At 41.3% G+C, this 26,322-nt stretch overlaps 1 protein-coding gene across 4 annotated transcripts in view; it reads right to left on the bottom strand.

Moving 5' to 3' along the window:
- ST6GALNAC3 (ST6 N-acetylgalactosaminide alpha-2,6-sialyltransferase 3) overlaps positions 1–26,322 on the bottom strand; it is a 363,147-nt gene that overhangs the window by 217,360 nt on the left and 119,465 nt on the right. The window contains exon 2 of one of the 4 annotated variants that reach the window (XM_090048545.1): positions 137–454. The exons of the other annotated variants lie outside the window; for them this stretch is intronic. The gene's annotated coding sequence lies outside the window, so the exon portion shown is untranslated. The remainder of the gene's footprint in view (positions 1–136; positions 455–26,322) is intronic. 4 annotated transcript variants of the gene reach the window in all.

The raw sequence follows: 26,322 nt of genomic DNA, 5'->3' as shown, positions 1-26,322 counted from the left end.
GGACCCAGTGTTAGTCCGGAGCAGAGAAAGAGAGAGGGAGAGAGATGGAGAGACTTTGGGTATCAGTATCAGAGCCCCAAGCCAAGCAAGCCAAGTTCAGCCCTCAAAGTAACAAAGAAAACACTAGGAAGAGCACCTAAAGTTCACTGGCCTCTAAAGGGCAGCCTTCCCTCTTCATTAACAGCGTTAAGGTCTGGCTGGCGAGACATCAGGGGAAGACCCTGAGAGGCAGGAGCGAAGGCTGGACAGGACTAAGGTGGCCATCAAGGGGGTGCAGTGACAATCTGTGTGTCCAGTCGCAGGCAATTAAAACTTTTTGTGCCATGTGATCCACATTCTACCACTTGTATTGAAGAGGCCGTTCTCCCGTGGATTTGTGCGCGGGTTCTGAAATGTTTCACTGCTTCTCGTCCTGACGGAAGTGGAAGCTTTGGGGAGGAGGTTGTTCACTTCCCTGCAGGGAAAAATAAGGTGGACAAAATATATCTACCATAGTATAAGCCCCACCAAGGCTGTAAAGCTAAGAATATAGGTTGAGATTAGTGAAGCTGAGATTCAGATGCACAAATCACATTATGCATGGGTTTTTTCAGCTCTTGTCAGGGCAGAGCTGATGTTGACAGGTGTGCATGCAGTGGGGGGAGAGGTCTTGATTTTACTATGGTAGATTATTTTCCATTGTGAGGTTGACAGGGGCTGCTAGCTTTATATTTCATTCAATTTTTTTGTTTTAGAAACAATGTCCAAACACTTTTGACAATGGCATTTGGCACTCATCATAGGCACTCTTGTTAATGCTGACCAAGAATCAAATATGTTGCAGTAGGCCCAAATAATTGGAGGTCCACTGTGCTAGGCACTGTACATATGCACGTGGGCAAGAAGATAAGGTCTTTGGGGCAGAAGGGTATGATCTAAGGAGTAATACAGAAGGCAGGCCCTAAATTTTAAATCTCACTTGAGGAAAAAGGCTGTATCACGTAGCCTGATGCCCCCAACACTCTGTTCAAGACTAATGTAGCCAGAGGATTCAATGCCTATATTGCTGGTCCTATTTGCTGCAGCAGCTGTGTTCCTCAGAGGTTTCCCTTTAAAATATTCAACCTGTTTTACTCACTATTTCTAATATGATTGCACAAGAAGGTAGGGATTAAATGACATTTCTTGCCTGTTGAATACAATTTTCTTCCTTTTACTTATAAGACTCTGTTCATTATTCATTCTTGGAGGGTGTGAGCTAAAGGTTATCACAAGTTGCCACAAGGGAGACTCTCCAGATAGCTAAGAATATGCAGCATTGTAGTCACAGAACTCAGTGCCTGCTCAGATATTATTCAGAAAGTTGATGACTTATGTCTCAGCTGACTAGGGAGCTCCTTAAATCAAGGCACTGAGACTCAATAAAAGCACTGATCAAGGCAGTGGGACTCAATTTAATTATGAGATTTATTGATCATGTCTTTATTCTGTAAGTGCTCACATAACACTGGCTAGCCTGTATTGGGCTTCATGGGAAAACTGATGTGGGCATCCCAGAGCAGATTCTTAACTGGCAAGTCCTGATTCTAATTAGAAATCTAGTGTGCATTTTCCCAAGTTGTTTCTTTGACCAGTTAGCTTTTAGCCCCTCAAAATGCTAATTTCTACTCAGAGATAACTAATAAGCAAACTAGCTCTGCCAAGACCGCAGCATGTATGTGGATTAGCTAAGACACCCACGGAAAGATGCATTTAAATGTAAAATGATTCAACTAAAAATGAAAATGGAGACAGGAGAACATGGAAGCAGGAGCCACTTTAGTTCTTTTCAGAATATTTTACTTAAGCCACCAATACCATTAAACACAGGCTTTATGCCTTTTCCAAGGTCTCAGAGAAAACCTTTCAACCACACCTTTCACTTAGATTCTATACTACTAGAATATAAAGGGCTTTTGCTGGTATGATGACAATTACTTCCCAGATTGACAGAGAAAAGTCACTCCCAGCACATAACATGAGCAGTCAGAGGTTCAGCTTCCTAACTGGCTGCCAACACCCTGACGAAAAAGCAACGTTTTTGAGTGGGCAGCAGAACCTACATGATGATTTAAAACAAACAGACAGACTGTTTAAACCTTTTCCACATTTTCCCCAGTCAAGTAGCACCCCTAAGGCAAGGTCACTATGCAAAGTGTTTTGCAAACACCATTTCATTATTTTTTATACATTGTATCACAGAGCATTTTAAAAGAAGCTGAAGGAAATGATAAAAATGAAGTTTCCCAAAGGAAATTCTAAGAAGTAAAGTATGGTCTCTCACTGATCTGCTATTGTGATAGAACAGCACAGGGATAGTAACATACACATATCCTACATAAATACATGTTCTACCATCATATTACATTGCTCTTACAGTGGGTGAGCTAACTGAATTGAACTTGACCTTCAAAGCCCTTGGAATGCAACAAAATATCTCTGTTTTCTGACATTTATGGGTGGCTTTTCTGCATGGCTGCTTTATTGCCTTGAAAATATGGTGAAAGCTGTGTATACAAACCTACTATAAACACTGACAAATCACACAAAAAGAAGACAGATTTATTCAGTGCAGATTACTCCACAGCTAATCTAATCAAATCTATGATTTACATTTTTTTAAGCAGCTCACAAAACACTGGGAGGATTGTTTTGTGCACACAATACACTTATACTAGAATTTCATTTTAATATGAGAATGCAATTTATCCTGTCTGGCTTTTCATTACACATCCTTTGGATAAAACAAAGGGGCTTGTATATTTCACTAAAAGTGCAACTTTGAATATACCTTTCAAGAAATGAAATCCTATGAACAAGTTATACAGGAATAGTCAATAGCCAATTTAGGTCTAATATTGTGTGCCACCAATACAAGAAAATAAGCAGCATTACATGTAAGAGTAGTTTCACAAGAGTTGGATGATGTCCCCATTACTCAAAAGAAATTTTACCATTTACTTCAACAAGAGCAGCTTGTACATAAGACGTGTATTTGATGGTTTAGGGTGCCTGTACACATGCTGGGAGGCTGCTCTGATGTGCTGTAATTACAGTGCATCAGACAGCTTCTGCATCTCATGTATCAGCATCCCTGAACTTCAACATGGTGGCAGTGGTGCTTTATCTAAAGCTAACTGAATGAGCTTTAGTTAAAGCACCCCCACCACCATTTGGAAGCTGGAGATGCTGATATATGAGATGCTGTGGGAGCTTTAATTGAAGTGGCTCTTGGAACCACTCTAAGCCCCTCACCCCTACGCACATGTAAAAACACCCTTGGAGATCACAATAACATTTGCATTCAAGACACCCCAGTTCTGTCCTTGGCATTGCCACTTGTTTGCTGGGTGACTTGAGGTCAATCACTTCTCCTCTCTATGCCTCAGTTTCTTTATCTGTAGAATGGGGACACCGATACATACCTCCCTCCTCCGTCTGATCTCCTTGGAGATCTCCCGATGAAAAGTGTGATATTAAAAATAGGTTTTATTGCAATCAACAAAGAGCTTCGATAAAACTAGATCCAACAAATATTTTTACCACCTTGAAGAATAGAGCCAGAAAAGACCCTTTTTCTAACTGCCAACTGAACACCTTCAGACCAAGATTTGATAAGCAAGCTGGGGCTTTTCTGCGTCTTCTGGTAACCCTGGTAGTTGTAAAGCTTCTTCATTAGTTTGAAGGTTTTCTGAAGATGCAGGACACAGGTTCTGTCTACGTACTTACATGCCCCCTTGTTGCTTTGGAATCCCTCACAAGCAGTAACATGCCTGCACCTCATTTATTTCAAGGTCCCTATATACTTCTCTTGCCTAAAGGAGTAACACAAAGGGCTTCTGAGGCCTCCACTGTAATGCCTGAGGAGGTAAGCACAGAAAAATGAAACAACTTGCGGAAGAAGATGTTACAAGATGTCTGAGGCACGGCCAGGATACAAACTCAGTTCTCCTGAGCCCACATTTCGGGCTTTAACCACAAGAACAGCATTTGTTAGCAGCGGAAGGAAGAGCTGGCTTCTAAGATAGCTCTACAGTACTAATAAATAAAACAAGTTTTGTCAATAACATCGGTGCCTCTCAAGTCAAGTGCCATGGAGCAAATGCTATTTCTGACTGGAGATCTATATTATTTTCTCTGCTTATTTTTCTCTTATTTTTTGTCTTCATTTGTAGCTGATCAATGCCATCTGTGTGCATCTCCAGCTTCATTACAGTGCTGCTGAAACAGCACTTCCTGATAAGATGATGAATTTAAGCAGGGGAGAGCATTCCTTAACCTTTTGCAAGTATGGGCAAGCACCATTTACCATTCCCAGTTTTGTTGTGAGAATATAAAGTTGTGGAACTAGTTTGTACCTTCATTACAAAGTTATAAGAGTATTTTATGATCAGCTCCAACCACCACAAATCGTAAAAATTATCCTCCAGGGCTCCAAAAATAGTCTTGCAAGATTTCCTTAGTGACTCTGGAAGTCTTTTAGCCATAAATCTCAGCAAATAATGCTGTTTATTTAATTTAAGACTGCTATACTGAGAGAGATTAATGAGACAAGTTGTCCACCAGTCAAGGGAGGAACACAAGATCTATCCTATCTTATTTCATCTCCAGGTTTAATCAATGTAAACGTTATGTAATGTGACATTCACACATTACTGGAGAAGTTAAAAGGAACAAATTGCATATCGCTAATCAGCTGATCATTTTTCATTTGCTTTCAAACTCCAAAATTAATGCTGCCCTTCCTTTTTCATTAGATCTTTTTTACTTTGTTTCATTAAATAAGAAATGGAATATGCTAGCAATCAGAACATCTTTTTGCAATTTCTTTGCTTTTGCACAAGTAACCAACCCCAACAGAGCTAGAAAATAGGCTTAAACAGCTAGGCTCTGGGCTTGTTAGGCTTCTGATTAGTTTTTTGACTAGAGGGTGCAACTTCAGACTTTCATGTTCAAAGAGATTCAGCTCCAATATTTTCAATATTGCATTTCTGATTCTTCAAGTAGCTCTACATTGCCACAAACATTACCAATAGTGTTAGAGCTGATTTTGCACTGTTACTTACTGTGATACCCAAAGTGTGGGGGGGGGGGGCGGGGGGGAGGGCAGTAGCTACTCTGGCACCTGATTCTCCTTGTGGGCCACCCTGCTTGTTGGTCCACCTCACCTCCAGTCTCTCATCTGCCATGACTTGATGTTGCTCTCTTGGCTGTTGGCGGAAGTGGTCCTTGGGGCTGGGCATAATCTCACAGGTCCTCCTGGTCTGCTTTGTCAGGCTAGCCCCACCTTGGGGCCTTTGCTTTCTTTCTGGTATTTCCCTTTCAGGGGGGAGGTGAGCTCACTTAGGATTGAAGCGCTTCTTGGGGTCTTGGCTGTCCCAGCCTTGGCCCCTTTTTACTGTCTGACTATACCCTCCACCTTGGCCTACTGTTCAAGGCCTCAGCATTCAGATATTGGCCTTGCCTTGATGGCAACTCCCCTTTCCTATGGGGTCCACTAGACCTTACTAGTCTCTGCTCCTCTGGCTTGGAACTAACTTCTGGTGCCTATTGCAGGGAAGCACACTCAGGCACATCCTGCTCAGGGGCTCCTCCACCCCTACAGCCACTATCTGGTCCTCTTGTCTGAAGTCCAAAATGAAATCAACAAAAGAAGCATAAGCCAACTGCTTCATAATAGAGGGTCTCTTTCCCTCAGGGTAAAGTGTTGCTTGCAGACTCCACCTTTCATTGGAGACCTCTCAAACTTGGCTCCTTTGGGCAATTTGTCAGGGCCTGTGTCTGCCTCCAGGAGCTTCCCTCTCACAGGATCCTCTTCCTGTTGCAGGCAGGGCCTGCCCCAGCCTGCACAGAGATCGGGCTTATATTATATCCCCCAACCCAGCCTTCTTCCAGTCACTTGATTGGACCTTCTGCCCCTCACCTACGGCCAGGTATAGTTAATTTAGCTGTGTGGCCTTTTAATCCCTTGTTCAGTTCACCTGGCCCCTGTGCTGGTTTCCTTGCCTGAACCCTGGTTTCCTACCTACCTATTCACGCCTTCCTAGTAACAGGAGCAGGAGTTCCCTGTTACACTTACTTTATGGAGTACTATGAGATAAATTATTTAAACCTCTGCCAACACTGTTTACTCAATCCAACCCTTCCTGAATTATACAGAACTTCTCATTTTTCACTATTGCTTTTAAAAAAGTCTGGTTTTCATTCAACCCAGAGGGGAGTACTTTTGCCCTCCGTTTTCTTCTCTAGTTATACCCTACCTTGTTTAATTTATTCATCTCCTTGCCAAAATTCTTTTTTCAATTACCATTCCTAATATCTTCATTTCCTCATTCTCTTAAACTCTTCTCCATGTATTTACCCTTCACTCTATCTATCTTACCCACCGTGTTTTAAGTCCCTTTCTAAACATCTATCTTCTCAACCCAATCCTACTTTTTGACTTAGAATCATAGAAACATAGAGAAAAAGTGCCATAAAGTTACCACAGAAAGTCACCTAGTCCAACCCCATGCTCAAGGGAGGATCATCTCATCCAAGTGTTTCTCTAGCCTGCTCTTCAGAATACCTCCGTTTCAGTGCTAGCCACCTTCATATAGTTAGAAAGATTTTTCTATTATCCAAGCTAAGTTTCCCTTATTGTAATTTATGACCATCACTTTTTGTCCCTTTCTTCATGAATACAGAGAATACTCTATCATCATCCTCTTCATAACAATGCTTTATGTCAGTGGTGCCAAAAATAAGGCTGCAGAGCTACATCATCTGGCCCCTAATGCTGGCCCCCCACCACACATACAGGATCCAGTGCCTGTGGCACCTGCTCCAGCTGGTCCAGGACTACGAATCACATGGTGGCTGCTCTTACCAGTCCAGGACAATATTATACTACTGACTCGTATTCAACTTGTGGTCCAGTATAATACAGAGGTCCTTTTCTACAGTACTGCAGCCTACATAGTCATTCCCCAATCTGCATTTGCATACTTGCTTGTATCATCCTAAATGCTGTACTTTGCATCCCTGCTTATTTAATCTTATTCATTTCAGACCATTTCTCCTAATCCTATTCTCCAAAGCCCCACTCAGCAATCTGCAAAATTAGTAAGTAGACACTCAATTCTATCCTCAAAATCCAGACATCTAGGAGGAACATTCACCAGGTGGTCTGCCATCCAGTATGACACAAGCCACAGAACTTCACCTATTGAGTTTATTTCCATATTGAGACTATAACTTCTGGTTTTGCTAGAGCATAACTTTCAGAAATATGTTTCTAAATAAATTCAAGAATTCAGAGTGACAAAAAATGGCAGCCTTTGTGCCTGGTCTGAATTTGTCTGGCATTGCAGGATTGATTCTTGTTATGCTTTGGTCTCTTAATACAAAAGAATTCTACGTCTCCCCAGGTACTTTAAATACATTGATCAAGTGACCTCACAATATTATCTTGGATAAATTAGAAGGACCAAATTTCTATCAGTCTCACTACATGGCAGACTTTCCAGACTTCAGAATCATTCTTGTAGCTCTTTTCTGAAACCTCCAGTCTTCTAGCATACTTTCTGAAGCCTAGAACTAAATATAGGAACATTAAAGTGTACATAGAAGTTACACCACCTTCTTGCTCCTACTTATACATCTAGATTTCGAGTTGGCTGTCTAGCCACTGCTTCACATTATGAGTTCTTGTTCACTTCCTATCTAGCCAGCTGAATTTCCAAGTAAAAAACCAACTATGTACTGAATGCTGTTTGCTTTGCCTTTATGATTGACCATATTTACACCACTGCTTTTTGTTTCTCAGGCAATAAATTGAGATCATTTGCTTTTTCTGTTAGTCCAACTGCTGAGAAAGAACTAGTGTACATTCAAACCAAGCAAGTCACATTTCCATTTTCAAGTCACATCCCAGGCAAAATGCCTCTCAAAGTATATCTGTTCATATGAATGGAGGCTGAATCCCCTACTGTTTAAATATCTGCTCACAGCAAGAGAGGGGTTTATGCATTCCCTTATATGAAAAGCAGAACATGTATTATGGATGCATGGAATGCTTGCTTCAAGTAAGAACCTCAGTGTCTGGGGTCCTGTATTGCCATCTTATCCTCATCAGTTTCTTCAGACAGCCCATGTGAAAGTGGTTCAGCTTCATAGCATGGCATCTGTACACTGTCCAGGTTTCACCTGCATACATCAGGATTGGTAACACAGTGGCTTTGTAGACTGCCAGTTTTGCTTGTTGATTGATGCCTCTGCACTCCCACACATTTGCATATAGTCTGCCAAAGGCCATGCATGCTTTAGCAATTCTGGCACTGGTTTCATCATTGATGTGAACTCCACATGACAGTGTGCTGCTGAGATAAGTGAATTTGCCCACTGCCTGGAGGGTTTGGCTAGTCATAGATTTCATAGACATTAGAGCTGGAAAGGACCTCGGAAGAGCATCGAGTCCAGCCCCAAACTGGTCACTGGGATGGTAGGCTCTACGTAAGGTTTTCCTGGTGCATGTTGGGGCATCACTTTTGTCTTAGTGTTGATTGTGAGACCAAAGTTGTCACAAACTGAAGAGAAATGGTCTATACTTCATTGCATATCGGACTCAGATTTGGCATTCAGGGAACAGTCACTTCCTGTAATTTCATTTGTGCCTGTAGTATCCTCAGCTGAAGAGTTTGCCATCAGTCAATCCCAGTGTCAATGCCTGTGTCACAGTCACAAGAGGCATCTGTAAACATGGTAGAGAACATCATACTGAAGAGGGCTGGGGGCCAATGCACAGGCTTGCTTGACTCCACTGGTGACTGTGTTCAGAATAGTTCAGATGACTCACTGTCATCCACAATGCGAGCAAGCATGCCATCATGGAATTGCCAAACCATTATGATGAATTTCTCTAGCAACTGAATTTTGCCATGATCTTCAAAAAGTCCTCCTGACTGACTGTATCAAATGCTTTTGTCAGGTCAATGAATGTCACATACTGGTTGGAGTTCCGTTCCTGGCATTTTTCCTGAAGCTGACGAGCTACAAACACCATATCTATGGTCCCATGTCCTTTCCTGAAATCACACTGACTCTCAGGCAAGAGCCTTTATTCAATGTATTGTGCAAGGTGATTCAGCACAATTCTGGTGAGGATTTTACTGGACATTGATAGCAAGCAGATGCTCTCATGGTTGTTGCAGGATTGTCTATTGCCTTTCTGCTTGTACAGGTGGACGATGGATGCATCCTTGTATACCTGGGGTATAGTACCTTGAGTCCACGCTGACTGGAAGAGTTCAGTCAGTTTCAAAGCCATGTGTGAGCCTCCAGCCTTGTAGACCTCTGCTGGTATATAGTACCTGCTCTGGATTCTTTACCACCTGACAGCAGGTTAATTGCTTTCACAGTCTCAGTCAGCATTGAAAGATCATCAAGAGATATCTTAATGTCTACCTGGGGAAGTCAATCAATTGCCTCCTCACTAATAGAAGATTGTTGATTGAAGATGTTGTTGAAGTGCTCTGCCCATCTCTGCAATATCTTTTCTTCATTGATGATCAGTATGGTGCCATCAGCACTCAGTATTGGAGATGTTCCTGATGACCCTAGCCTGTAGACCGCCCTCAGAACATCATAAAAATTTTTCATATTGTTCTTGCCTGTGTAGGACTGAATCTCATCTGCCTTTTTACTCAGCTATAAGTTTTGGATCTCTCTGAGTTTGCATTGAACAATCCTCTTGATGTTACTGACAGCTGCCTTCTTAGATGTTGAAGTGCTATCTTCAAAACAGAGCTTATGGAGCCGATGTTTCTTGATGAATAGGGTAACCAATAAGCAGATAAAGTCCTTGTGGCCCAATTTGCATTGCAACAAAAACAGGATGTTTGCATCCTCATCATGACACTTGTGGTATTTACAACAAACACGATTTCAGTGGAGTTTACACTGCAGCTCTTCTGCTTCCCAATCACAGCTGAGGAGTGTCTGTTCATCTACACCAATGACATTCTCCATGCATTCTGGTGCAATTTGTCCCATACTCCTTAACCAAGAACACTGATTCTGAGCAACATATGGGTCAGTGAATCTAGAGAATCTAACTGAACAATGACCAGAGAGGAAAAAGAACTGGTCAAACCTGTTGCACAGCCACAATAAGATTATTCCCTCATCACTGCAAAAAAGTAACAACCTTAGCCAGCTGCAGCAAAATTATTATTAAGCCAGATCAGGCTAGTTGCTACAGTGATATAGTTACTAAATGAGTTTTCCCCCACACTGTGTGGTCGAATCAATAGGGACAATTAACCAGAATAGAACCTCAGTTCAAAGTTGTAGCAGAGAAAAAGAAATGGCGTGATAATAGTCTACCTACATTGCAAAAGACAAACCAATTACATCAAAATACAAAGTAATCCCTTTTTTTTTTTAACAGTTCTTCAAAATATGCCAAATTGAAGCCATGTGAGGCTTGCACTCTCCTACTATTAAAGCTATAAGCCATAGAATGGTTCTTTATTCAAGTATTTCACCTTCATTTACAGTTCACAGATCAACTCTTTCGTGAAATGAAGGATGCCACGGTCAAAGTTGATGCTTAAAATTATACTGTTGCCTGGTCATGAATAAAATAAGAGAAATTCATTGCTTAATCTCCGTCCCCATACTGGTACCTTCTAACTCAACTGGAAACAGACTAAAAATTAATTACTATCCCATCAAAGGAGTTTTTAATGTCCATTCAAGAATTAATTTGATCATACAGTTCTATCCAGAATGATATTATAAACAGACAAATCCATGCTACAGTTCATTATCATTTAACTTTTTAAAATCTTTTTAAAAATATACAACAGTTAAATTGTCTAGTGATTAAATTAATTTCCAGGAATTATAAATCTTTTCCTCCTAGAGACAACTGCCAGCAAAACTTGACTGAATGAATCATTAGCAGTCAAAAGCTTTTTAAAAACAGGACCACTTCTCTAACCAGAGATGAACCTGGAACTTCCAGTCATTAAGCTTAACTTTAATTAGGAATCCATTAATTGTCTAATACTTCAAAGATCTAAGACCATTTCAAAGAATAAGTAGCAAACTATTAAGTGTGAGGTAATGTGTACATCTAGACTAAATTGTGGTTTTGAACTCCAGAACCAAACAGGTGAGAATAATTAAAAGAAGAAATGCACGATGGCACTTAAAGAATAAGTTAGCTTTCAGTGGAAGTGGTTTCAAAGGGAATCAGAAGTCATCCTATTTGTATCGCTAACTATAGGCAAGTTATTTAACCTCTAACAATCCCTGGCTTTAAATACATATGAGAAAGAAAGATGGATAGGAACGCTTCTGTGTAGCTGTGCAATTTCTTTTCTTCATTACTTCACACGCTATTTATCGCTACCAAGATCATTGACCTAGACAGAAATATACCTGGGCACTGAGTTTCTAGGTACAAAGATTTAGTTGCAAGTTCTTCCTGGAAGTTGTTGTACAAGGATACCATTGACTCCATAGTGGGTAGGGAGTAATCAAGACTAAAGTCTTGCTGGCATAAAGGCTACTGCATTTTCTAGTATGGTGTATATCATATTATACAATATCTGGATAATAAGTCACAATTTATTAAGTAGTAAGGGCTGAACTATTATAGATAAAACCACTTTGCTGTTTACTGAGAGGCTATCAAATAAAGGCCATTTGTCCCATGAGCTAGAAGAAAAGCTTTTTAAAAATGTTCTTTATTTATTTATTACAAACTCCTGGACTAGGGAACAATGTCTCAGGTTGGACTAATAAATTTTAGGGTCAAAAGGACCTATTCTGACCATTTCATTTGGCTTTCCTGTACGTGGGTGATCATAGAACTCCACCAAGTGGAACTCCTGCAGCAAATTGGCACAGATCATACTGGCTATAATAATCAGCTGGTCCAGCTCAGTCCCTAGAATCACAAAACCCATTAATCTCATGACTGGCATTTATAATATTCTGAATCAAGAAAAAGGTCAAAGTACAGGGGAGTACCAAAAAATGGAGGTTTCAGATGTGTTTTCACCCTAAGTCTAGCATACCATAAATAACTTAGGACATGTCAGGAACTGTTTATTTAGTTCTGGTTTCATGAAGGCTTGACTAGGTACATTTTATTAGGGGACAGATTATGGTCATCTTGTTTAAATAAAAATTAATTATTTAATGTGTGGTCCCACTAACTTCAAATGGAACTCATTTGTTGTAGGATAGTAGTTTTCAACCTTTTTTATTTGTGCCCCCCCAAAAAATTTTGAATGGATGTACAGACCTCGTTGGAAATTTTGAATGGAGGTGCAGAGCCCTTTGAATTGTAAGTGTGGGTATTCACATACTTGTGATTGATCGTAGTCATCTTTTACAGATCCCTTAGACACAGTTTGCAGACCCCCAGGGCTCCATGGACCACAAGTTGAAAACCACTGGTGTAGGGCATTAAGTCAGAAAGAAGAAGGGCCTCACAGTCTAACTGGATTTTTCGTCACAGCCCTCATTGTGAGATATCACTTTCATATCTCCCCCTTAACTACCTGAAAACACACTGTGGTCTAGACTGGCATTTAGTAAGGTTTGTAGTTCTTTCTTGTAAAAGCTCCAAGTACAAACTCTACAAAAATAACACTTTTGCTATCTCTGTGGGAAATCTGGTCAAGTGAAATTGATTTTCTTCTTTATTAGCAAGGCTATTAAGTGTGAGGCACTGTAGTGATGAATGAGGAGCAAGCCACATAAAGGAACAAAAGAATTTTCAAAACACCCTTTCTTCACTTCGTACATGCTTGTTTGGGTCCAAACATCTGTGTGTGCAGTACATGAATCTATACATAAACCCCACAGGCAGCATGCAAAAGTACTGGTAAATCAAATAACATACATGCAGATCATTGCATATGCATTAACTGGCTGCCTGTAGAAGTTTGATCCCACAACTGTTAAACAACAACAAAAATGCATGTAAATTATGAAAATTATGAAAAAATAAAATGAAGCTTGCTTCAGTCAGACATATGTCTGTTGGCCCAAGTGTAACAGGAAGAAAACTATTAAACTCTAACTCACTACTGCTTTTTCAATATAAACACATCACAAAAGACAGGGGCTTGCAATAAAGAGCACAGAGATTTATTATCCACCCATTGCACCTTCTATTTCTTTGAACTCGTGCTCTATCTTCCTTCTACTCTATTGTTCAATGCCCTTTCCTTATTTGATCAACCAGGGCTACCCATATACATTTATAAATATAGATTATTGCCACCAAAGTCATGGCCCTTGCGTTTTCAAAGAGGCAGAAAAGAAAAGACAAGACAAAAATAAAAAGGCTTCAAATAAGATCTGCACATAGTTACTATATAGAAACGGGCCCTTATTTTGATCTTTTGGCCTTTTGTAGCATTGGTTTCTGACTGGTCTTTTAGGCAGTTTGATAAATATATGATGAGTTCAGTATTTTGATCTTGCAGCTTGGGAAATGGCTTGGTGCATGGTGACAAAGTGAACAAAGGTGAGGAAAAAAACCAAGGAATTTCAAATACATGGCCTTGGTCCTAAGAGACAGAAATGTGAATTCTTACAAGCAGAATTAATAGGATACTACTTTTTTAATATCTTAAAAAAAGAGCGCTAAGAGAGAATAGAAACTTGTTCACAGACAGTGACAAAGTGGAATGTTTAAACAGGGACGTCTCCCAGGACAAAATCAGTATCTCCCACATGTAGAATTGTAATAATAACGTTACTAATGGAAGTAAGAAGCCATCTTGATTTTCAAATGGATCACAAATATGAGAAATGAGAGTAAGAGGCAAGAAATTCACCCATAGTGCTCCCCCTCTCTCCTTTACAAGCCTCCCTAAGTGGTCATAATCAGAGGACAAATGGATGAGATCCACTCACCCTGACCTGGCTGAAGACTTCATGGATTGGAGTCACTGGACATGGCTCTGGCATGGAGCTGTGCTCTTGAATATTCCTCCAGATGTACTAACCGATAAATTACTTCTTCCTCCCTGCTTTGCTTGTGCACCAAACTGGACAGTGGTCTTGTGCCTTCCTGGATTTCCATACTTAAAAAAACCCAACTTCAATAGAAAAGCAGGCAGATGAAGAAAAAATACTTCAAAATGCCTGCAAAGGTGAATGAAAATTTAACGGAATAGAAACCTCTATTTGTCTAGGTTTCCCTTGCCATTGGATTACGGTTTCCTTCTCATGAAGTATTGTGTGGTTGCTCATGTGCAACAGCGCCCCCACATTAAAAAGAAGACAAACACAGATGTAATTCCTTTAATAACAAGTCCTATGGTGATGTGAGAGTGGCGATGGAGGCAGGTATTAGCAAATAGTGGAAGCTGCTAGTAATGGTTCTATGTGGAGATGATGATTGTATAGTGGCCATTTTGTATTTGGAATGAAGACAATCATACACTTTAGCAGTGGCAAAAATGACTAAGTGGGTCTATTTAGGATCTACTTCTCTCATTCCATATGGGGAGGGGGCTAGAAAGATGCCCTAAGCGTAGTCTGTCTCATTTCACCTGACTGGAAAGCTGCATCCAGTGGGATCACTGTGTCTGTGGTCAAATCAAGTAATGAAGTTTGCATCTTGGAACATCTGTACCCTGATGGACAAGACTTATAGTGACTGACCACAGAGAAGGACAGCACTTATGGTCAGAGAACTGGCACAATTTAGTATGACATTGCTGCACCTAGTGAGACTAGATGTGAAGGAAAGGAGAAACTCACAAGGGATGGTGGTGGCTACACCTTTTTTTTTGGAAAGGAAGAGCCAAAAAAAAGATGGAAACATATATGGTATGCATTGCCTTTGATATCAAAAGCAAGGCTATTAATCAGATGCAGAAGTGTCAGGTTAGCATCAACAAGAGTCTCATGACCCTTCGTCTCCAACTGACCAGCAGACAACATGAAACAGTTTTCAGTGTCTATTCACCAAACCTTGATGCAGATGATGAAACAAAAGGATTCTGTTCTAAATTCAAACAAGTCCCATCTTCTGTCCCTAAAGAACTTAAAATAATTACTTCTGGTGATGTGATGCTAGAGTGGGCAGAGCCATGGAATAGGACCCTTAGAAAGGAAGGGGTGGGAAAGTGAACTCAAGTGGAATTATTCTCCTGACCAAGTGTTTGGAACAGAATCTCATCACCACAAACTCCTTATTCCACCAAAGACATCATGGATACATCGCTGTTATGACACTGGCATCTGACAAAGTCTCTATATGCCAGACACCATTGCAACATTCATAAAAGCAGAGCTATGACCAGCGCAGATGACTACTGGATGGATCTGATCTGATAATTATCATCATTTGATAATGGTCCATTATGTCCATTTGCATCACTCAAAAACAACACAAAGGAAACAACCATCTGATACCACTGATCAATGGTAGAGCCTCAAGAAAAGCTTGAGGTATGTTAAAAGTCCCTAAGCTTCAGGAAACATCAAGACTAGTTCGATGAGAATGATACAGAAAAATTCTGTCTCATTGACAGAAAAAGGAGAGCTTTCAAAGCTTGGCATAACTCCATCAACTCCAAACAAAAGCAAGACGGTTATTGCTACATTAAAGCTAAGACCCAGAGGAGGATTTGTAAGTGAAATAAAAAGTGGTGGGAGAACAAAGCAAAAGAGATTCAAAAGTTTGCTGATAGCCATGATATACAGTTTCCTTAGTGTAACCAAAGGTATTTATGGGCCAAGCATACAAGGAGCCATCCTTCTGAGGCCCAAGGATTAAATAACACTTTAAAGACTGCAACATCAACACATGGCTAAAGGCACTGAAGAGCTTCTAAACCAAGGTTCTAACACTGAAGACAACTCCACTGTAGTCATTTAACAACACCCCATTAAGGACCTGAAGATCCACCAATTTATCAAGAGACCGTGAAAGCCATTAAGCAGATGAAAAACAGCAAAGCATGTAGTCCTAATGGAATACCACTTGAAATTTATAAGCAAAGTTAAAAGATGCTCTCACCAACTACATGTTTTCATTCTAAAAATGTAGAAACAAACAGATTCTCAGTGACCTGAGATGTGCTTAAAATCATTGGCATATACAAGGAAGGCAATAATTGCTGCAAGCTATTCTATTATGATATTGCAGTCCTGCCCATACCTTGAAAGATCCTTACCTGTATTCTCTTCAACATTTACCTTCCTCACTGAGGAGATTATACCAAGTCCCAGTGTGGTTTCAGACCACTCAGAGGGTACAAAAGATATGACTTCTGTTGGTAAACAGCTGCAGAACAAGTGCTGCTAGCAACACCGAGATCTTCACATGGCCTTCACTGACTTGACTAAATGCTTTGATTCAATCAACAGCAAGCCCCTATGAAAGATTTTGATGCGGTTTGGATGCTAGCTAGAATTTATCATCATCAGACTTCTTCATGATGACATGACAGCAACCATCTTAAGCAATGGCTCAAGAAATGGATCCCTGAATTATTACAACTGGAGTTAAGCAAGGAGATGTGATTGCACCAACACTTTTCCATTTATATTGCAGCTGTTCATCATGTCATTGTTGACAGGCCTCCATTTGGAGTCAGCATCTAGTATTACATATATGGGAATCACTGTAACATCAACTGGTTACATTCCAAATCCAAGACAATCAATACCTTCATTACTGATCTTCAGTATGGTAACAGCAGGTGGGCACTGAAGACGCACTCTAAGTGAAACTTCAGAGAAAGTCAAACAACACCAGAAGAGCAACCCTGAGGAAAAGTCACAAAGTACCCCAGAGAAAAGGAGAACCCAACGTCAACAGGAGCTGCAGAAGAAAGGTAAGGAGTTGGGGATACTCATGGGGTGAGAAGGAAGCTGCAGTAAGCTTGATGCACTGAGGGGGCATTGCCAAGGCAGGGCCAATGAGAGAGGCCCCAAAGAGCAAGCAGGTGACCCGGAAGGGGAAAATGAGGCACCTGGAGAAAGAAAAATGATATCCCTCACTGCCAGAAGTCAAGGGAAAAGAGATGAGACAAAGACCTGAAAGTAGACTTCAGATCCATGTCAGAAACCTCCCTAATCCAGCAAAGTGGTGGAAGATTGTTCAAAAAGAAGGTAGGGGGAGTGGCTTATGTGAAAGTGTATACTGGTGTTAGAGGAAGGCCTACAGGCCATGGTAAATTTGAGTATTTGGACAAAGACTATGCCCAAGAAGCCCTGAGAGCTTGATGGGAATTGGGGGAAGACTCTTGGACATAAAGGAAAGTCTGTGGAGGGAAAGAGTACCAGGAACCCCTTGGGAAGTAAAGGAGCTAGGGTACCTGATCATCTGGTATAGCCAGGCCAGAGGGAGGAAGAAAGTCACAATTGCAGAGGAAGAAGAGGTTCAGTGTACCCAGGTGGAAGAGGACTTCCCAAACACCAGAAATAAGGTCCACAGCAATGACAAGGAGGAGCCAAATGGGTGTGAGGGGATCTGCAATCCTATAACCCACGCCAGGAGGTGGTAGGGATGATGAGAGGCACTGAGATGTGCCTACTCCTTTAAGGGAGCAACCAGCCTGAGAGGCTGCTTGCAGGTGGCAAAGGGGAGCTAATGAGGGACTCACCTGCCTGGAAGAGGGCTCTGGCTTGACTATATAGACGTTTATACATGTGCTCCAGGAGTTGTGGGGCATACACAGTTTCCTTGCGATGGAAAGTTACACGCTCCCATGGAATGACTCCTAATTTGCTCCAGTGTGAAAGATGAGACTTCAGTTCAAAAGTACCTTACATTTTCACAGAATAACTAAACATTTAGCCCTTCTCCCTCCTGCAAAGAAACGCCACTGAATCACAGGCTGAAAGGCATAGAAGTCATAAGGCCTTTGATAAATCCCTGAAACCCGTAAGACTGTATCACCTCCCAAATCCATCATCAGAGCTGCAAAATGACAGGAGAGGTATTTGCTAAAGACATATATGGAGTATTAGATTTGATAAGTATCAACATGGTGTTGTTACTCTGCTGCATCAGACCAGAATTGTAGAGGACATTGTACACTGTTTTCACAAAAAACCTCTAAAAAAAGAAATCTTGAACTTGGGAACATCTATCACGTGTCTACAAAGTCTCTACTCCCCATCAATACGCTTAAATGCACTCTCCAGGGAACAACATGATTACAAATAACTAGTGCATCGACATGGTTTGAGAATGGAAGCTGATCCAGTTGAAACAAGTGAGAAACTAGCATGCTAGGATGTTGAATGTTTAATTAATGAAAAAAACAGAATACGTTCACTAGAGACTACTCTTTTGTATTCCTAGACTTTGGCTAGCTGGTTTAAGCAGTGTTCCTATTGCTAAACTAAATTTAAAGAGGGAAAAAAAAAATCAGGCATGCGAGAGCCTGATGTTCAATTAAATAGTTTACTGTAAGTTTTTAATAACAGTTTCTTGAAACAGAAGGTTTTAACATTCAGAGAAACGCAAACTCCTGATTGGCTCGGCATGTTCCAGAAATGGTGTCTGAGTACACCTTAACCCAGCAGATTGAGAAATCTGTCTTAAAGGATTACAACCTCCAGGCATGGATTTCTGATTTGTACAGCTGCTCGAGGGCATCGTTGAATGAAAACATTTTGTGTGAGTACAGCATCTCTTGTGCATCTCAAGTGCCTTGCTCATATGAATACAGCAAGCCTGTCTTCATATATGACATATCAAGGACCCAAAAATTTTAGGAAATAAATTATTCTTCACTATACCTCTGATGCAAACATTCCTCTAGTACTGCAGGGTCTTGTTTGATAAAGTAACTTGACTGATAACAACTGTGCAGCTCCTCTGAAGAGTCAACACACCGTATCACAGATGGTGAGATATCTTGCTGTATTTTTCCCACCAAAACACACCAGAGCAAGCATTCAACCCACATACTAGCCAATAATTTCCAATAAAATTCACTGAAGGGGATTTCTGAAAGAAAATGTTATACTTGCATGCTGCTGTCAGTTTTAGATTATCCAAACACACCCTCCCTTCCCGGCTGCATGTGGGAAGGCAGTCAACATTCAGCGTGTTGAATATTTCTGCCCTAGTGAGTCTAAGTGCATATGTAAGCTAATGTCAGATTTTTGACAGTGATGATAAAATGGAAATGCAGGGGGTGGGGGGAAGCAGGTGAAAATTATATTGAACTACAAGTGACTTAACTGTAATGCCTGGAAGACCATGGAATTGGACGTCCATTCTAGTAATCACACTGTAATATCTTTACAATACACTATACTAGCCTGGTAATGCAGTGTCATTATGTTCTGCCATTCACTGTCTAACTAGAATAACTGAACTCAATTACATTTATAGTGGATTTGTGGAGTGAGGCATCCAACTCTACAAATAAAGTAACCATATTCCACTGTACTGAATTATTAGATAAATTGGAAAAAATAAAGTACAGCATTTCTATCATCCCAGCTACTCAGCTGTAGCTGTCCCTTAAAGTAGTAAAGAGACTATATTAAATATATCTCGCAGAAAATGGGCAAGTACTGAACAGGCAGTCAGTTCACAGCCTACACCTTGGATGGGGTATTTTAAAGCCCAGTTTAGAGACAGAAGTCACCAGGAGCTGGGTGGTTACTGCAGACTGAAAACAAAGATTCACCAGACACAGACACATTTGTATACTTTAAGGATATATTCTCTTCATCCACATGGCTGGAATATTCAGTCATATCTTTATCTCCCAGCCTTAGTCCACCGCTCCCTTCTCAGAACACACTCATTCTCAGTCCTTCTAAGCCTGCACAAAACACACAACTACTAAAATCATTTTCCTCACCTATCAATTTAACACACCTGCCTCCCATTTGAAGATCTCCATTGCCTCTCTCATCATTTAAATTCAAGGTCCTATGCAACCCCATCCCCGGCTACATTTCAGACCTCAGTCCTTCTAAGCCTGCACAAAACACACAACTACTAAAATCATTTTCCTCACCTATCAATTTAACACACCTGCCTCCCATTTGAAGATCTCCATTGCCTCCCTCATCATTTAAATTCAAGGTCCTATGCAACCCCATCCCCGGCTACATTTCAGACCTCAGCCCTCTTCAAAATGTTTTCCAAAGTTCCAGTGTCAGTCCCTCGCACTTTTGGAAAATGGTTGCAATCACAAGTCTGTCTGCTTTCCCCACAGTTGCTTCAGAGCCTTTTTTAAAGGTTAACTGAGGGGTGAGCAAAATATGGCCTATGGGCTAGATTCAGCCCACTTGGATCCAGCCTGCAGACAGGCACCCAACAATTAATTGTATCCGGCCCTGCCAATGGCTGCCCTTCCTGCACTCTGCATGGGGCTGAGTCCTGCCTGTTCCCGCCAAGAGCAGTGCCTGCTGCACTCTCATCCCCTCCTAGTGGAAGGCGCCAGCCCCAGCTTCTTGGCAGGGCTGCCACTGCGGCTGCCCAGGAAACTGCTGGGCTCCCCCAGCCTCCAGTGACAACTTCTCCTGTCCCTGCTGCAGTGCTCCTGGCAGCAGGTAGGGAAGGGAAGCTACAGTATTGAGGGGAGTGGTTTGGGCTCTGCCTTTGGTCCTGCTTGTCCATTACTGGGGGTGGATGAGTGTGTGGGAAAAGGTGGGGCATGAAGGAGCTCAGCTCCTCACAAAGCATACTCTCAAAGCCCCGCCAGGCAGACATGGGGCAGGCAGGTGGGCAGGAGCCGCAGCAGCAGCCAGTGTGGACCTGGTGCAGCCCTGCCAGGCAGGCATGTGGGATGGAAGCAGCAGGAGCCAGCACAGACCTGGCTGCAGCCCCAGCAGTGTTGCACCAGAGATAAAGAGTGCCAGTGGTGCCAGGCTTGGCTCCCTGTGCTCCTTTCCCCTCTTCAAGGGCCTCTCTTGCTGTCTGTGGGCAGCAGCTGCTTTCCTACTCTATGCAGCATACTGGGAATCAGGCAGGCAGCACTGATTCTCCCCCCCGCACATGCACACACCCAATCCTCCCCACCACCATACCTATGCAAACACCCCACACACCAACCACACTCCCCACCATACCCACACACAACACCTATACCCCTGACATTCCACACACATCCACACATACATCACCACTCTAATCCCCACCATACCTGCACCCCCCACCCACATATCCCACCCACACATACCCAGACATACATCCCACACCCCACACCATACTCCACCATACTCACACACACCCCACAATCCCAATTATATATATACCCCCAAGCACATCCACACATACTCACACCTCCCCCCACACACATCCAAGTCCCACATACCCCACACCTCAACCACATCCACCCATCACCCCACACACATACCACACCGACACACCCCACCTGCACCAGACACACACACACACACACACACACACACACACACACACACTAACCACATATTCCCCCAACCACACACCCCTACCCCTCCATACACAATAAATAAGCAACACTCCCTTCCCCAAGGAGTACTTTTTGGACAAGGGGAGAAACTTCCAGTAGCAAAGATTGGGGGTTAGAGAGTGGGACTTCGGGTCACAAGATGGTGACTAGGGGGCAGGGCACCTGTCAAGGGGAGGTGGGCCTTGTGGCCCTCAATGCCTCCGCAAAACTCATTAAGTGCCCCTTCAGCTGAAATAATTGTCCACTCCTGAGTTAACTTGTAAATATGGAAAACCCTCTCTGATCTAGCCGACAAAGTCAATATTCCTTCCTCAGTCAAAAGCTCCTTCTTCTTGTGGTCTTCATGGAAAAAACATGTTTCAAACACAACAGTTCTCTATTTTATTAACAAAAAGGATTGCTTCACCCATAGGAAGTGTCCTATTAGTCAGTAACCAGTAGTTTTACTGCTAGCAACCCTGTTCTTCCTCCTCTTCATTCGGTCATGTCTAAACTGGAAAAGTGACTATGGACCTGATTCCCACTTACAGTAAAACTGCTGTATCCACCCTAGCAGTATAAATGGGTCTTAAAGGAGAATGTAAATAAGGGCAATATTCTTCATGAATACTGTTATTAAATGCCTGACCTCACAGGGCTTTTATAAATGACCCATCCATCCTTGAAAAGTAGTTGGGTACTCTGGTGATGGGAGCCCTAAGAAATTCCAACTGGAATCAGGTATTCTTTACTGCAAGATCAGACTGTGCAGAATAGGAACATATGTGATATATGGGGCCACACTATGTTCTTGAATAAGGACTGCCCATTACATGCCCTGAATGAGGCAAGGGCTCAGCAAAAAATCATGTTTAATGTGGAAAGCTGCTAGTGAAGTCTGTGACAACTGTTGTACCACGGATGATTAAGATATGAATATCTTTAGCGACTTAGAAAATAACATGTCCTGCTTAATCTGTGGCATAACCATATAACAAAGTCACCAGATATAAGACAAGGCATTTCAAAAGGACATCTAATAAACTGGCATAAGTATTCAGAATGCTTTGTTTACAGCCGTGTTCATATGATGTCAGTATTACACCTTGAATAAAAGCTTCAAACTTTTAAGGCTTGTCATACCCTTGGGAGATGATTGATTATCTACCCACTGACTCAAAATCACACACACCTGTGTGGTTTTCTCAAAAGAACCAAGGTCATCAAGGGGACACCATCTTGTATTCATCTGTTCCCAACCAATTTAGCTCTAAGTTTGCTGCTTTTTGTTGGATGGCAATCCTTCCTCCCCGCTCCTCCCGCAACATTACTCCTGATATGTTAGATACAGTTTCAGCTGCAACTCTTGAGATTTTTCTGCTTGATGCTAAAGTTGACTTACAGACTGCAAAGTTTGCTAGTCACTCCTGATCAAGTTGGAGGGATCCTTTTCTATTTTCCTTTTGGCCAGTTTCTTGAATGCCATGGCATCCTGATTGGCAGTGTTCTTAGTTTCCACATCTGTAGAGTAGCCAATTGCCTTCAGTTAGCACATCACCTTCTCAGAGATTGTTGCTCTGTAGATCTCCCCTTTTAAACATGTCTGGACAGCTTGCTTTAATTCTGGGTCTTAGATTTTTGTTGTCATCAGTATTAGTCTTATGTCCCCTATTTCATTCAGCAGTAGGACTGTCCTTTCCCTTCTGTTTCACAGCTTGGTCCAAACTGTGTATGGTCACAGAGGCACACTTCACTACCCTTGCTCAATTTCCCATTATTTAGATACTTCCTTCCCAGCAACATATGGTTTATCAGGCAGTTTTTACAGCAACCTGGCTGCTGCTTCAAATGATTCTATCATTATCCAAATGCTGTCATACTGTATTCCTATGAGACCAAATAGAAGACATGCTTGGTACAAGGACTGCACGTATCTTAGGTCACAACAAACTTTTGGTAAAGACACTGTCTCAAGATCAAGAATTCCAACTAGGAAACCTCAAAGTGTCTCTCTCGTCTCCTGTGCCCTCTTGGTTGCTCTCAGTAAAGCACAGTTGACTACGTTTCCTGCTACTAGGACTAAAATATTGTTGACTTTTGGCAAGCTCAGATCGCATTTCTGTTCCAAGCAACTCATGAGGTGCAGTTCTGTACAAACCACTGTGACTAGCTTCCTCCCTGTGCCCTGTTCAAATCTCACTTTTATTTTGATGGACCAAACTATTAAAGCTTCACCTGGCTTCTTGAGGGCGTATGCCAATCTGTCCTATAACTTCAAAGTACTTATTTGACAGTAATTCTGATTTATGGATAGGGAATAAACAATTTTTCAAAGGGGTTTGGATTTCAATTTCTTCCATGGATTCCTGAATGTGTACATCAGGCAATTTTCATTTTTCATAACAGTTTCTGAACAGTCTCTCCTTTACTTGTTTCAGTTTATTTCTCTGCTGCTGTAGCACAGACGTGTAAAATCTAATTTTTCTAAACTCCAGAATCATAGACAATCCCTAATATCTGAACTTTTAAGCTCTTTACTTTTAGGCAGCTTACTGTAGCTTTGATTTAAGCCAAACAATCATCAAATTTCCTATGCGTTTTTAAATAGCAAAAAAGTGGTGGTGGGGAGGTTCTTTTCTTTTTTGTCAGTTAATAGCAATCCCACATGCTGTTGTATTAAATAGGTAGGTTAATTAGCTATCCCTTAACATGCCTGTTCATGATTCCTCATGCCAATCACAGCACTGTGTGCCCGATTCATCAACTCCCCACACACAAATGTACAAGCTCCCCCAAATATTGGACTCATATGCAGAAGAGGAGAAGAGAAGGACAAAAACATTCCCCTATAATGAAATGGTAGCTGGCTTCCAGGTCCTTGCCACCCCTTGCAATACTAGCTCTCTCTCATCACGCTACTGCCTCTGAGCATGGTCTTGTCTCTGCTCTAACTGAATCTAGTCCAAAGGCAGGCTCACCTTACCAACTGACTTCAGCTCTTCGGGTGCTAGGTAAAGGGGCCTTCATAGGAGTTGATTCAGTTATATTACTTAGATTTGACACAGACTCAGTGCTTAAAAGCAGGGGAGTATTGCTCATAATGAGTATGCAGAAGATGTATTCAGCTTTCCTACATTTCTAGATGGGGGCTAAAGCTTGTTTTCTGATTTTATGTAGAACCGTCAGACCTGTTGTAGAACTACCTGGCTCACGTTACTACTGACAACGTCTAGGGCCCTGCTGCACATTCAAATAATAGCTGGATAGAAACCAGCTACAGAGTTACACATTTTCAAGCACTAACTTTATAGCTGGTTGGCTTTTTTTATAGTTGGATTGTCATTTTTATTGTGTGATAATTTCTTTGCATATGTTGCTGCTCTCAATTTATTGCATGATTAACAAGTTAATTGCGTAATATATATAACTTGCAGCAGGGGCCCTGGAAGAGTAACATGCTGAGCAGCTGCATTGTTGAGCTCATAAAGAAGAAGAGTTACCGTTTGACCAGCCACTTTAAGTTTGTCATGTCTGATTCTTGACTTCTGAGTATTTCTCTTTGCAGCATCTTTGTGTATATATTATCAATTTGAAACAACAACAAAGCAACTCCCTGCTGTAACAAAAAAGAACAAATCATACCCACAACAAATGTTTAGACCCATTCTTACCCTATTGATTCCAACTCCAAAGGGACTTTGGATACTGTATTATCATTTACATGATAACTCAGAGCAAAAATTCTTCAGTGAAATGTACTGCTGATCACCCTGGGACTTGACCCTGCCAGGCTGTGTTTCTCCTGCATTTTTCATTTTGCCATCAAATTGAGTATTTGCTTTTAAAGTGCACCAAAGTGTACATATGGTTCCACGATAAAATTCTCAAGAGGTGGCCCTACCAGTTTTAGGAATAACAGCAGAAAGAACATGAATAGAGCTGTGTGAAAAGGAGTCACAGCAAGACTCTGCTAACTGAAGTCTCTTTTGCATTCAACATTTGAATTTTGTACATTATTTATTGCCACCATCAAAAGTTTAATCCTTAAGGCATCATTCTGCATGCAGTTGCCTTATACTTTTTGTAAGCACATAGCACCCTGGGTAGCTTAAGTCCAATACAGTCACATAAATTTTTAACTTCTTCATCTCCAAATATGACGTACATTTCATCTGGGGAATTGCTTTGGTTCCAGAACTTTAGTGAGGAGGCCATATTTCTTGTATTCAGCTTTTATTTTTTTCAGGAGCAGGGATCCTTCATTTGACGAGCACACAATAGGTGATAGCAATTTTATAAATTACAAACAAAACTAAGCCAAAGCAAATATTTATCTGATAGCAACATATTTCTGACTTAGACATAAGGTTGCATTTCTGAATTCTCTATTCTCTAGCAGATCACCCATACTTCCTAACACACAATTTTTTTTTTTATATATAGATTACCCAAAGTGTCCAACTGTAAGGTGCATCAAGATAATTTACTTACTTCAAGTGCATCATGCATGATGAATTAGGTTGGTTGTGACAAATTCCTAAGAGTAGGGTCTCAGAGTATGCAAGCACTAATTCTATTATTCATTCCTCATTTTCACAAAGCCCTGAGCAGCATGTGGCTATCAGCCTTTTTTCAAGCATATTTCTACATAAAAGCTCAGTATCAACATGTGCAAAAAATGTATTAATTTCTTCTTTAAAAATAAAAAGGACAAAGAATCAGGTTCATAGATCCAATAATCTTTCTCCATTATCTTTAGAAGTAGAGCTGAGCGTAGAGAGAAGAAGGGAAGGCCTTTTTGCAATACATTTGCTAAATCCAAAATGTGATATAATTTAAAATATGTTTATCTCTTGGGTTCACTTTTAAACAGATGCTTATGACTAAGAGT

The sequence above is a fragment of the Crocodylus siamensis genome, chromosome 5 (assembly GCF_052110815.1).
Source record: "Crocodylus siamensis isolate JL-2025a chromosome 5, ASM5211081v1, whole genome shotgun sequence".
Classification (NCBI taxonomy): domain Eukaryota; kingdom Metazoa; phylum Chordata; order Crocodylia; family Crocodylidae; genus Crocodylus; species Crocodylus siamensis.
This window is presented reverse-complemented; position numbering and strand designations above follow the sequence as displayed.